This window comes from Nicotiana attenuata, chromosome 11 (assembly GCF_001879085.1).
Source record: "Nicotiana attenuata strain UT chromosome 11, NIATTr2, whole genome shotgun sequence".
Lineage (NCBI taxonomy): Eukaryota > Viridiplantae > Streptophyta > Magnoliopsida > Solanales > Solanaceae > Nicotiana > Nicotiana attenuata.
The window spans coordinates 19,486,180-19,496,249 of NC_031999.1; positions in this window are offsets into that span (position 1 = coordinate 19,486,180).

Consider the following 10,070-nt stretch of genomic DNA (forward strand, 5'->3'; position numbering starts at 1 on the left):
AAGGCATAAAGCCCAAAACATTTGAAGAACTAGCAACTCATGCACATGATATAGAATTGTGTATGGCTACAAGTGGAGATCAAAGGTCTCCTGACTTTGAGCCTCATGATGAAATAGAAGCAGACGATGCTCAGAATAGGGGTAAGTATTCATCCGAAGATGAAACTGAAGAGTCCATGCATGTTACTATGCTCCTTAACGCATGAGCCTAAACTACAAGTTATAATGCTCCTCAACACATGAGCCTAAAACTGCAAGTTATAACGCTCCTCAACGCACGAGCCTAAACTGCAAGTTATAATGCTTCTTGGCACATGAGCATATATTGTATGTACCGAAGCTCCCCAATTTTGAACTAAATCTTTAAGACGTGAAGCTCTTCAAATTCTAGCAAAGTGTTCAAGTTGCAAAGTTCTTCAAATTCGAGCAAAGGCTCAAGTCGAAAGCTCTTCAAAGTCGAGCAAAGACTTCAAGTTGCAAAGCTTTTTAAATTCGAGCCAAACTTCAAGACGTAAAGCTCTTCAAATTCAAACAAAGTGTTCAAGTTGCAAAACTCTTGAAATTCGAGCAAAGACTCAAGTCAAAAGCTCTTCAAAGTCGAGCAAAGACTTCAAGTTGCAAAGCTTTTCAAATTCGAGCCAAACTTCAAGACGTAAAGCTCTTCAAATTCAAACAAAGTGTTCAAGTTGCTAAACTCCTCAAATTCGAGTAAAGACTCAAGTCGAAAAACTCTTCAAAGTCGAGAAAAGACTTCAAGTCGCAAAGCTTTTCAAATTCGAGCCAAACTTCAAGTTGCAAAGCTTTTCAAAATTGAGCAAGTCTTCAAGTTGTGAAGCATTTCGAAACATAAGCTAAATCTTCAAATTATTACGCTACTGCCACGATCCTAACTACATGTCTTTAAGCTCTTCAAATTTGAGCAAAATCTTCAGGTTGCAAAGCTACTCAAAATACGAGCTTAAATTGCAAATCGCTACGCTCCTTGACGCACGAGCCTAAACTGCATATTCTTACACTCCTGGCCCGCATGAGTCTAAACTGTGTACGGCCCACCAAAAACAAACAAAAAAGGGTCCGCTAGGTTGAAAATCTCGAAAGAGGAAGCCTAGGCAAAAGTTAGGACATAAAAAAAACACCTATTCTGAACTACTGTATGACCTGATCCTCTTCACCGAGGGGCAAGCCACCATAGCAAATTGGCATCTCCGATGGATGTAGACTTTTAATAGAATGCCAAATCTTCAATTTGAAGTCCTCAAGTTCATCAGTCCTCAAGTTGAATTATATAGCCCTCCAAATCTTCAAGTATGTCGCTCTTCAGGTTAAATTTTGCAAGTCCACCACCCTTCAAGTTGAAGCGTGCAAGTCCGCCAGTCTTCAAGTTTGTCGGTGATCAAGTTGAAGTGCTCAAGTTAGCCGCTCTTCAAGTTGAATTTTGCAAATCCACCTCCCTTCAAGTTGAATTTTGAAAGTCCACCTCCCTTCAAGTTGAAGTCTGCAAATTCACCAAACTTTAAGTTGAAGTATTCAATCCCTCCAAGTCTTCATGTCCGTCGGTCTTGAATTTGAAGTCCTCAAATTCACCGATCTTCAAGTTGAATTATTTAAGTCCTACAGGTCTTAAAGCTGAAGTCTTCAAGTCTGCTAATTTTTCAAGTTGATGTTTAAAAGTCTACTGCTCTTCAAGTTAAAGCATCAAAGTCCACCAAATTTTCAAGTCCGTCAAATCTTCAAATTTATTGGTCTTCAAGTTGAAATCTGTAAAGTCCGCTAAGTCTTCAAGTTGAAGTTTTCTAATTTGCCAATCTTAAGGTGGACATGTTAGTCCCTTTGCACCTTAAGTTGTTCTCTTCGCAGGTTTGTCCTTAAAAGGAACTATAATTTTTCAATCTTAAGGTGGACGTTGACGTCTCTTTGCACCTTAAGTTGACCTCATCGTAGGTTTGTCCTTAAAAGAACTATAATTTTCTAATATTAAGGTGGACGTTTAGTCCCTTTGCACCTTAAGTTGGCCCCTTCATGGATTTGATCCTTCTATATGTTGTCATGGATTTGATACTTCTATATACTGTTGAGAATTTGTCCTTCTATTTTTTGCCACGAATTTTCCTTCTATGTGCATCTAACCTTGTTGATGAAGATATCTCCATTGCCTACAACAACAAAAAAAAAAAAAAAAGAAGGCACCAAAAAAAAAGGAAGAAGGAAAATGACGAGCATTACCTGAGAAGAGCCTCGAGACTGCCTTTGGTTATAAACTATGACGCGAAAAATAGATGTTGCTCAGTATTTGTATTTATAGGCGTGGATTCAATAGACACCCTACGAGTTGATCTCCTTAAAATAAGGATTTGAGTTCATCAGACTGGACGCTGTTGAGAGAATTACAGTCCGATTGAAACTCAAAGACTCTGGAATCTATCTTTACGAGTCCATTCAAATTCAAATTCCACGGAATTAGGCATCAATTTCGAAGATAGTTACGTGGAATTGGATGTCTGAATAAGATGAGTTCAACTCTGTTTCTTAGNGTGTCATGTTAGGTGCAGTGAGTGGTATGGGATTCGAAGTAAAGATCAAGGTAACAGCTCGGTGTGGACAAAGATGTCACGAGCTCGGATGAGCAAGAAAAAGGGTGGAATGCTTAAAGTAAATTGGTATTGTCTTCAGTGTCACTGAGATCGATGTGTTGTGAAAAAGGCTTTGCATCCTGGTTAAGGATTCTTGATCGCTTTTCAGCGTTAGTGCGGCCGATGGTTTCGATGTGCGGACCCGTTATTCATTTCGGAAGATTGTGGGAGTGTGTCCCACGGGAAGATTGTATAAGTGTGACATGTAGTCACTTGATTGACTAAAGATTTAAACCAGGCATGAGGATTGTGGTAACATCATTAATTTTAGAATTTATGCCGGGAGGGCACTTTGTTTGTTGGGTTGCGAACTGAGGAGGTTGCTCCGGTTATGATGGTTGTTCTTATGTGTTATGAGGAAAAGGAGGTTACTATGGACCTTTGAAAGGTTATTAGCCAAGTTGGTGCAATCAGAAATCGGCTTGAGATCAGTGGATTGATTTGTATGTGAGCAGGGCTTTATATCAGGCCAGTTGTAGTCGTTTCAGCGAGCGTTCCTTATTCGGGGTGTTATTTTGTCATCAGCTATTCCAGGTAATGATGTATTGCGCCGTATGAGTTATGAGACGGCTTGGTAAATTTTTATGTGTTGATGTTCTGCGTGGTGATGATGTTATATGAGCAGAATGGCTCTTGAGATTCAGATCTTGTATCGCACCTCAGTTGTGCCCGAGTTTATGGATTATAGGGTTATATGTCTCCCCAGGGAATGGTGTTATACACTTAGCATGGTTATGATTGATGCTTAGTATCTTGTTGTAATGAGCAATTTAGCTCTATGTACATCTCCTTATGTGAGCTCCATGTGTGGATCGGGTGGCACGCCGCCACGGGTATGTTATTTGGATCGGGTGGCACGCCGCCATGGTTATGATTGCTCGGATCGGGTTGCACGCCGCAATAAGTGTGATGTTCAGTACAGTTTCCCATATCTGTTTATTGTGTTATGTTTCCTATTTTCTGGAGGAGGCTCATATTAGCTGTGCGCCCGCATCGCATGTATGATTCGCGAGCGGGGTAATTGAAATTTCTTTTCAGAGTTCACTTTCCTTTTTTTTGTATCGCATTCTAATTGGTAGCCTATTGGCCATTGTGTCATCATATGAGACTTTTGGTCATGTTGGGTGGCTTATTGTCTGAGCATTCGTACTGGGTGAGACGAGATTGTTGGATTTAGGATCAGTGCAATCTGATTACGTAAAATATCTATTAAGAGGCAAAGGCCATTAATTGGTTTAGAATGAGGTAATGCTTCTTGTCGGGAGTATAGACTCAGTGATTGGTTGACTCGATTGTTGATTATGAATTTCCGCACATCTCTCCGTTGTGATGGCCTTGCAAGAGTTAGAGTGAGGCCTGTGCATGTCATGGGGTGCAATAAGAGCATCAGATTCGTGGAATTTTTGACTAAGTCGATCAGGAAATGTTACTGTGGTCCGGTGAGTAAAGTGATGCGAGGTGTGAACTTCAGCAAGTTATGCAGCCATGTTTGGGTATAGCGTGTAGTGATTGTTATGGTGATCATATGCTGGAAACAGGTCGGGCATAAAATTCCGGATGTTGTAATTGGGCTCTAAGGCTTATTTACTTGAATAAAAAGAAATATCTTCAGAATTGATCGAGCTGGTGTGCTCAACTGAGTTGTGGTAGCACGGTAAGGTGCATGAGGAGTTAAACATTGAATCATGGAACTGGAGGGTCTTGGGATCAATTCTTGCCACTGGCGGAGTTTGCTTACAACGATAGTTATCAGTCCAGCATTCAGATGGCGCCGTATGAGGCTTTATATGGTAGGAGATGTAGATATCCGGTGGGTTGGTTTGAGCCGGGTGAGGCCAGGCTATTGGGCACAGAGTTAGTACAGGATGCATTGGAGAAGGTTAAGACGATTTAGGATAGACTCCGTACAGCCCAGTCCAGACAGAAGAGTTACGCGGACAGGAAGGTTCGTGATGTTTCATATATGGTTGGTGAGCGGGTTCTGCTTCGGGTCTCCCCTATGAAAGGCGTCATGAGGTTTGGGAAGAAAGGAAAGTTGAGTCCGAGGTTTATTGGCCCTTTTGAGATCTTGCGGCGAGTTGGGGAGGTTATGAGCTTGCCTTGCCTCCTAGTTTGGCCGGAGTTCATCTGGTATTTCATGTTTCGATGCTCCGGAGGTATCACGGTGATCCGTTGTATGTGTTGGATTTCAGTTCACTCCAGTTGGACAAAGATCTATCCTATGTTGAGGAGCCAATGGCTATATTGGACAGACAGATCAGGAAGTTGAGGTCAAAGAACATTACTTCAGTGAAGGTTCAGTGGCGGGGTCAGCCGGCCGAGGAGGCGACTTGGGAGACCGAGCGGGATATGCACAGCCAGTACCCTCATCTTTTCACTACTTCAGGTATGTTCTATATGCTCGTTCGAGGACGAACGAATGTTTAAGTGTAGGAGGATGTAACGACCCGGGCGGTCATTTTTGGAATGTATGCCCCGATCCCTCCTTAACTGCTTCCCCTAAGTTCATTTCTGCTATTTTGGTTTGCCGGGATGTTCGGTGTTAGGATTCGGAGTGTTTTGGGACACTTAGTCCCTAAATGAGTGCTTAAGTGTTGAAAAATGGTCCGAAGTCGGAACAGTGTGAAGACGACCTCGGAATGGAAATTTGATGGTTCCGTTAGCTCCGTTAGGTGATTTCGGGATTGGCAGCGTGTTCGGAATGTATTTTGGAAGTCCGTAGCTCATTTAGACTTGAAATGCCGAAGTTTGAATTTTTGAAATTTCCGGTCCGATAGTGAGTTTTTGATCCGAGGGTCGGATTGGAATTCCGGAAGTTGCAGTAGCTCCGTCATGTCATTTGGGATGTGTGTGCAAAATTTCAGGTCATTCGTACGTGTTTTGGTTAGGTTTTTGATCGAAATTGTATTTGGAAGGAATTTGAAGTTCTTAGGCTTGAATCTTAGATTAATTCGGATTTCTGGCGTTGTTTTAGGTGTTTTCAAGATTGGTACAAGTTTGAATAAGGTATTAGGTGGTATTCGTGCTTTTGGTTGAGGTCCCGGGGGCCTCGGGATGATTCCGGGTGGTTAACGGAGGAAAATTTCTAAGTTTGCAGCAGCTGGTATTTTGTTCCTTCTGGTATTTTCGCTTCTGCGGCTTGGGAACCGCAGAAGCGACTCGCTCATCNAGTCCATTCAATTGGACTACAAATTAAATGATAAGGCAACTTCATTAGGCCCAATATGCCATCTTCCTAGAGGCCCAGTTGGGTGCCACATGTCAAATGACGTGGCACGCCAAGTCAAACAGAAGATCTAATGGGATCATGCCACGTGTCAAAATGACAAGTCATGCCAAGTCACATTAAAAGGCTAATGAAATCGCGCCATGTGTGAAAGTGATATGTTCTGGCCAATCAAATGCGGCCTTGTCACACTTCGATTTGATTGGTCGGAAAGAGTTTGTTCTCATCACAATTCTTTCCTCCTACAACTATAAATAGAGGTGTTCATAACCTAGAAAAGGGACCAGAAGTTATAACAAGAAGCAAGAAAGAGCTCGTGGATCAAACGCTGCAAATTCCTCCACAAGTTTCAAGATTCAAGCAATCAAGTTCAAGCTCAAGAACGAAGAACAAATCAAGTTCAAGCTCAAGAATGAAGAACAAATCAAGTTCAAGCTCAAGAACGAAAAACAAATCAAGATTCAAGGAGTACGAGTTCAAATCAAAGTTCGTGCTAGTTAAATTCAAGTCACCGTTCGTGGCAACAACTGCATATTCAAGATCAAGCTCAAAGGCTCTTGAATTTATTTACTATTGAAAAGAACAATCTGATGATTCATAGAGATTGTACACTCAAATATTTGAAATAAAATACTAGTTGTTGCAATATTTTTCGGTTCTGATTTTATTTTCTCGACACAAATTTATTGTCTACAGGTATAATTAGGATTCTTTATTAAGACGTAGCTTTCCACTAGGTTTATGATTTTTTTAGTTCTTCTTTGTCTATGATTCGTTATTGTGGTTTGGTTCTTTATTATCAATTAATTCATGTTACTTATCTTTATTTAGGTTTAGCATTCACTTTACTTCTATATCTTGATAGCGCCAACATCCGAGGTGAACTAACTTGAGATTTGAGGTAAACTTTTTACATGTAATCTCTTCTTCAAGCTATGTAACAATAAACATGCATTCTTGATTAAAAAAATTACAGAGATTGTAAATTATGAATATTATAGGACGTATGTCTCATATATGCATGCTTGATTAAGAATGCAAATTGAAAGGTTAGTGATTACGATTTCAGTAGAACTTTTGGAAGGGAAGTTAGCTTATGCTTGTATTTCTTGCTATTCAACTAGGGTAATGTCTTGCTATCCATATAGAGCTGGTAAGTCTCTCAAATGATGTCTAAAAATCAATAAAGCTTGTGCAACTCGGCATTTTTTTTTTGTTGTATTCATTTTTTGTACAATTGATTCTTATATTATGTAATTTTTTCGTTGTGGTTGATTTATTGGAGATTATTATTTTGCCTATGCATCTATTTATAAGATTTTTATATTAAAAAAAATATAAATTGTAAAAAGAAGTTGGTGTTGACGTATGTGGGTCCAATGCTTATAATTGCCACGCCCCAAAACTGAGGGGCGCGACCGGCACTCGACCGGGTAGCCCCAGTCAAGCGGACCTGGGTGCCTTTCTTATCCTACGTGCTACTCCGTGTTTTCATTACTCATTAATCAAAGGGAATAGCTATTTATAATTAAAATACTTTTTTACGAATTATACATAACATACATGGTTACTTAGCGTGGTTTACAAGTTATACTGCCCATATACAAAATACATAAGTACATAACCCACGTTTCCTGTCTACGGAGCCTCTAAGGATACAAAAGAGTTTTATAATACTTGCTGGTAACAAGGCTCCGGCTATACCTTACACAAATACCAAAAATAAGACTCCGGGAAGAAAAGCGGCATGAGCCACGCAGGGCCCCGAGAGGAAAGGGGCTCACCAATTCAGCTGACGGGAAGTGAAGGAGTGCTACTGTCGGTGGACTGGAGTACCTGCTATAGAACCACCTACAATCATAACACGAATGTTGCACCCCCGGCAAAAAGGACGTCAGTACATCTGAATTGTACTGGTAGATGAACAAACTTTACCCCAAGTAGAATCAATCAATACACAGATAACAAACAGTAATAGAATCAACAATCAAATGCACACGAAAGGAACAACCAAAGTCAAACAAGTTTCACAATCTCTCATTTTCCCCTTTCAACATTATTTCATCACATCAAGGATTTCACAACTTTCTCATATTTTCATTTCAATAGTGATTATGATTACTTTCCCACCCTTATTAACTCGGCCACCCTTATCACCACAACCCACACCTTATTACTTCGTGTTGCGGCGCGCAATCCGATCCCGCCGAACAATCACATTTCACACAACAACAACAACAAATCACATTTCACACGACAACAACAACAAATCACAAAGAATTTTCATAACCATCAATACCATTTCCATCATATACAACAACCCACATACAATTTAAGTCACAACGATAATTGCCCACGACAAGTCACATACGATATTACCACAGTTGTTTCAATTGCATCAATCACGATTTCTTTCCATCATTTGTTACACAGCTTTTACCACATAAACACATTCACACACACACACACACTTGGTTTGTTGCCATTTACTTACACCATTATATCGGGAGACTTAACCAACAACGTTCAAGGCATATCAATCACAAGAATTCACAAATAGTCCACACAAGTATCACATACCAAATACTCGTACACCAAACAAGGTGACTTTACAAAGGTCAAAGTTAGCCATCCATACCTGGAATCGAATTTCCCTTTTTTACTTCTACTTCGGCTCACCAACAGCCTAGTACCGACAATCTAGTTCACAAGTTAACACATATATCTTAGAATTGAAGTTCACAATTACTACCCGAATTTATTTAGGTTATCAACCGCCCCTTTTGCAAATTTATACTCCTACCCAATTCTTTTTACTAGATTTTAGGTATTAAAGAACATGCATGTATGTTTTCAACTTTTATTTTCAAGAATCAATGCATGAGAATCTCCTTTTTGTTTAAACCCGAAAACCAATGAAAAAGGACTGGGTATTTTACCTGCAAGAACGGAGACGAAGACAATTGCTTGAAATTTCCCGGCCTGGGTGACTTTGAAGAATCAAGTTGATGAAGGTAGGACTTCCTCTCTCAAGAACTCTCTCTCCCCTCTCTCTAGTTTGTTCAGAAAATATGTTAAAATGAGGGGTTGGGGAGTTTTATTGAAGAAGGGGTCGGGTTTAAAATTTAGAAAAATAGGAGCCCCGAGTCAGGTGTGCGATCGCATTTGCGATCGCAAAGAAGAAATGCGGCCCGCAGAATAGACCGCAAAAGTGCTCCAAGAATCTGACCCTTCTGTCTGGGTTTGCGGCAGAAATGTGGTCCGCATACACGTTCTGCGGTCGCATAATGCACCGCATAACTGTCCTTTGCAAAATTCCAAGATGATATGCGACGACTATGCGGTCCGCATATCAGTTATGCGATCGTATAATGGACCGTATTTTGACCTCAAATTTGATTAACACACTGACTCACTTTGCGATAGAAATGCGGTCCGCATACTTGATTTGCAACCGCACTCTAAACCGCATAATAGCACTTTTCTGGAAAACTTTGATTCTTGATTTTTAAATGCTTAGATCAGTACAAAGGGTCCGAACCGCGGCGAGCAAGCTCGCCGCAAAGAATTTTACACATTCCTAACACACGCTCGGAACGAGGCACTACGAGCTACTAGGTTTTGAGTATAAATTTTCACGGGGCCTTACAATAATTTATCTACTCTTCATAAATTAATCTTTTAGTACAAATATTGTCACTCATGTTTGCCTACACACCTTCAAACGGTGTTAGTTCTTCTTTGCATGTTTATGTAAGTATTGTCATATATAGCTAATTATATTTATGAGATCATTGTTTTTGTTTTTATTTTTATAGAATTTACTCTTGAAATTTTATTTAGTTCTTTAGTGAATTCTATAGCTTTAAACTAATTATTATAAAATCACCTTAGGCTCGACTTTCTTGTCCAATACCTTATTTATTTTAAATAAATACCCTTTTAAAAAGTTATATTCCATAGCTACCTTTTGATTTTTATAGCCAAATATCTATTTATGGTTACCTCCTGCCCTTAAGCCATAAAATACTCTTTGTATTATTTTTCTCTCTCATTCTTTCAGATTTTTAAAAACCCTCTCTCTCTCTCTCTCAACGATTCTGTTTCTCCATCATAATTTACAAACTCTTCTGACTCTGTGTAGAGGAGAAAATAATTGAAGAGAGAGAGACGATTTAAGAGACGAAGGATTTTAATTTAATTTGTGGTCGATC